This window comes from Talpa europaea, assembly GCF_964194135.1.
Source record: "Talpa europaea genome assembly, chromosome: 15".
NCBI lineage: Eukaryota > Metazoa > Chordata > Mammalia > Eulipotyphla > Talpidae > Talpa > Talpa europaea.
The window spans coordinates 20,078,555-20,083,411 of NC_140083.1; positions in this window are offsets into that span (position 1 = coordinate 20,078,555).

Below are 4,857 nucleotides of genomic sequence, written 5' to 3' on the forward strand. Positions count from 1 at the left end.
TTTAAGTAACTCCCAAGAAAGCCGTCACTTTCATAACCTGGCAAATCCCACTAATGTTATTACTCGGGAAAAAAAAAAGATACTGGAAACCCAACTGCAATGTGGATGATTTTCCCACATGACTTATGCATAAAGCCAAATATGCAGTTTAAATAATTGCCTACAATAAAAAAAAATATTTTGCCTGCCATTTTCAGAATTCTTTTTTAAAACTTTCTGTTGATGTTAACTGAACTACTACAGATATTCTTATTTCACAAAATGTAAAATTTGGAGTAAATATGTATGTAAACAACTTAGTAAAGCTTTTTCTTTCAATTTGCAGAAAGAATGAAATAAAAAGTATCAATCTTCTGTTACTTATAGAGTGGTTAGCTTCTTTGACAAAGTCACTCATCAAACTCTAGCTCTGTATTAATCCCCATTATTACTGGTAAGGCCTCCTTTGAATATGTGAATTCAATACAGGCTATGTAAAATTTTTGCTAATGTCATTAAAAAAAAATAAATTCACTAATGCTTTCAAAACAATTGTATAAAAGTGTAATTATAAATCTTCCCAAAATTTAATACTCTGATGAGATATTACCTTCTTGATAAAAATAACACATTGTATGTACTCATATATTTTTTTCTATACCCAAGCTTGACATTTGTGTATGGTAACTGACATTGTCTATGTTCAAGGTTGAGTTGATAAGGCACAAAGCCATCTTTTTCCAGTTGGTCTGGAAAACTGATATTTTCAGTTACCAAGATACTAAATCAAACTATCATGTACATAACCAGGTTGTTTTCTGAACAGTTTTATAATTACTAGATATATTAGGAATATTTATTGCTTTTGGTTAAATATTTGATGTTAGACATTTTTTCTTCAATATTTAGAAACAGCTATTAAAGCAAAACATTCACCAAGCCTTGGAATGGGCTTATTTGCCAAAGTAAACATTTATCAAATAGCACATTTATGCTGTCAATATCTAATAAGCAAACAGGTAAAGATAATTTGCTTCTTCTACAACTAGGTGCTTTAATGGTTGCAAATACTAACAACCAAATCTAAAATGGTTTAAACTATAAAGGGATATATACAACAATCCTGCTAGATGAGTCTTTAGGTATAGTTTGACCAGAGATCTAGCTGAGTTTCTCTGCTATCCTTTCAGTTTTGCCTCCCTTCATTGAATTTTTAGGGTGATTTCCCTCATGTTTGTAAAATAGAATCTTCCCTATTACCCTATTCAGGACACAAAAGCATAATGCCACATATTAACATAAAATTTCTAGGAAAACTCACAAGATTCTCTATTGCATACCAGCTCCACAATGCTTTGTATTAATGTGCAAGTATTATTCTATTCTATTCCCATTTTGCAGAAAAGTGAACTGAAGAGAAATTAAATAGTTTTCCTGATTTCTTGTAATCACATACCTGGCAACATCTCACATCAGGATTTTTTTTTTTTTTTAAGATTTTTCATTCATGCATATGAGAGCTGGGGTGCAGGCCCGAGATGTGGTGGTTGGGGGGGGGGGAAGACGCGTGTGACAGGATTCACCAGAGACAGAGTGGAGAACAGAACAGGCGGATTGACTGAAATACACTGCTGAGGGGAGCAGCAGACGAGACAGGAGAGGTCTGCTGCGCCATGTGGGTCATCTCCCTGGCTGGGGATGGAACTTGTGCTGCAGTGGCTACAGATAGCTTCATAGTGCTGCGTCTTAACCCCTTGCGCCACAAAGGGTGGGCACCTCTCTTTGTGAAAGCCAGAGTTTGGGAGGTAACAGAATTTACCCCAGGAGAGTTCAACTAAAGAGGATTTAGCGAGGGGACTCTTTCCACAAAAACAAGAGGTGGTGGGGCACCCAGCCATAGGCAATGATAGGAGGATATTCCTAACCGTGTAACTGAATGAAAAGTGAAGAACTTAGGGTTCTGGAGCCAGGTGAGAGGACAACTACGGAGCCCAGGGGGCTGTGATCCCAGAGGAATGCAACTTCTGCGACAGGTGAGGTTCTCTGTGGGGTGTCTGCTGTCTCTCCTACCTCCGATGTCCTTCCACTTCAGAATCTCACTGATCAAAACGATGACAACCAGCAAGAAAGCCAGGGAGATGAGGTCTCCTCCTGAAGCAAGACAGAAAGGAGCACATTGGCTCTGGCCAGGGCACTTGTGCTCCAGCTGAGCCACGATAATCATAATGATAGGCATAGTGAACTATTCTTCCAGTCACAAGGATCAATGTAACATTCACTTACCATTCAGGTACTTTCTATCATCCCACTTATTCCAATAGAGAATTTGAGGACTGAAGTAATTCTTTCAGCCCAGAGCCTCCCTAGTGGCTCTCAGGGGTTAAAATCTCAGTGCTATCAAGCTATCACCAGCCACTGCAGCCCAGGTTTTATTCCCCACCAGGGAGCCAACCCACATGGCACAGCAGGCCTCTCCTGCCTCACTGCTGCTCCCCTCAACAGTGTATTTCATCAGATCTGCCTGTTTTGCACCTGCTCTTGTCTGCTGAATCCTCTCACACCCTGCACCTCTGGCCTACACCCCAGTTCTTGTAGGCAGATATAAATAAAAATAAATCTTTAAAAAAAATAGTTTCAGTCCATCATGGACAAACATAGAATGTGAATCAGTTTTAAAATACAACCAAAGTGACAAAATAGTTCAATCAACCTGTCTGAGGCTGATAAATTCTTTTTTTTTTTTAACTTTTTTTTTTTTAAGATTTATTTATTTATTTATTTATTTACATAAGCACTGGGTACAGTCAGAAGCATGGGAGGATGAGAGAATTCACCAGAGCCAAAGCGGAGAACAGAACAGGCAGACAAAGTACACTGCTGAGGGGAGCAGCGGGCGTGGCAAGAGAGGTCTGTGCGCCATGTGGGACCCGCCCTGTGGCCGGGGATCGAACTGGCACTACAGAGGCTGCGGGCAGCTTCGCAACCCAGTGCTCAACCGCTGTGCCACCGGGGGAGGCCCGAGGCTGATAAATTCTTAGTGCATAATATTTCATCTACTCAGTACATTTATTCAGGCCCACAGTGTACCTGACACTATCCTAGTAGTTGAGATTATGCAGTAAAGAAAGTCTTGCTCTCATGAAGCAGACATCACTGTGAGAGGGGGTTCTGGATCAGGACAAATACAAGGCAGAAAAATAAAACAAGGCTGGAGAAGAAGGCATGTGACAAGATAGAACTTGCTATTTTTATGTAGGATGAAAAGAGAATGATAATGCAGATAAAATGATGTTTGAATAGAGATACATGGATGGGAGAAAACAAGAAAAAAGGAGCCCTAAATTAGGAAGATTCATAGTGGGTTGTAGTAACAGCCAAAAGAGCAAATGTGAACTGAGTGAAGTACAGAGACACAAGCTGTAAGGTGTGATGTGAGATCAGAGATCTAGCTCATGGGAACCCAACTCATGCAGAACTTTTAAGCAATTTTAAAGATTAGCTTTTCTCATGAGCAAAACAGGAGGCTATTGAAGGATTCTCATCGGAGGAATGGCTGGATTCAACTCTCTGTGATAGGACATCTCTGACCACATGGATAGTGGAGGGGTCAGGAAGGACCCATAAAGGATAATCAGGATGTTACTGCAATAATCTATCAAGAGACCATGGTGAATTTTCACCTGGATAAAACAGAGAAAGTGGTGGTGTCCTCAGAAGGTTAAGAGGACAAGGAAGGCTGAGAGGCTATGGTATATGAAAAAGAAGGAATGGAGATTGGGATGATTTCACAAATGTTAGCCTGGGAAGGTGAGTCATCATTTACTGAAACTGGGAAAGACTGAGGACATGAGGTAGAGGGTGTAGAAATAATAAATTTGGTTTTGGATCTATTCATTTTAAGACTCATTCAGTTTCCTTGTGAAGATATCAATGAAGCTTTGCCTCTAGGAACCTAGAGCTCAAGGGAGGAGGTTGGGTTGTAGACATATATTTGGAAAATGCCAGAATACAGATTTTTTTTTTTAATCTCCTAAGTGACTTGAATTTATCCAAACTAAGCAATCATACTGTACATGTTAGCAACACATTTAACAGGGCCAATTCTGGCCTTTTGAAATGTTCTTGTGGTTTCTAAGATAAATAAACATATTATATGTTTCCCTCTGGAGGCCTTTGCTAAGATCCTGTCAGCATTTCCAAAACAGTCCCTGCATGAACAACACTAAGAAAGAAAAGCCCCTTGAGGAGAAAGGACTTTGGATTTTTTTTTTTAAATCCCAGTGTTTTTTTCTTACCAGTTTAAAAATGTATAAAAACAGTCCCATTTCTTTTTCCCTCAAGAGCTCACATAAACAAAAGTACAGTTTCATGCCTGCCTTGAATGTGGGTTGATAACTTGCTGGTGGTTTGACAGTTATGAATAAACAGACCTGTTCAATAAAGAAAGCATGTTGCTGAAACTGCAGGAGGTCTTACTGGACCTCAGGCACTGTACCAGCTCATTAGCTAGAAAACCATGGAAAACTGTATAAACTCCACAGCCAAAGCCATTATTCGTAAAATCCCAGCATAGATAATTCCGTAATAACTTACAACAATCACTGCTTTATAAAAAAAATCCATGTGGTTACTTGATCTGGTATTGATATGTGAAAAAATGTAAATAACTTCTTTTGAAATAATTTAATAGTCCCCCCCTTTTCACAAAACCAGTTGTGTTTGGAGCATGGTAGTGATGTGGGTGTCCTGGCAATCTTATCATGCTCATATGAGAGAAAATAAAAATGAAATTAATTTGATCATTTACTCACTTATTGTTTTAATTCATACATTCACTCAGGACTCGGATTATGACAGGAACGATGGTAGATCTGGAAG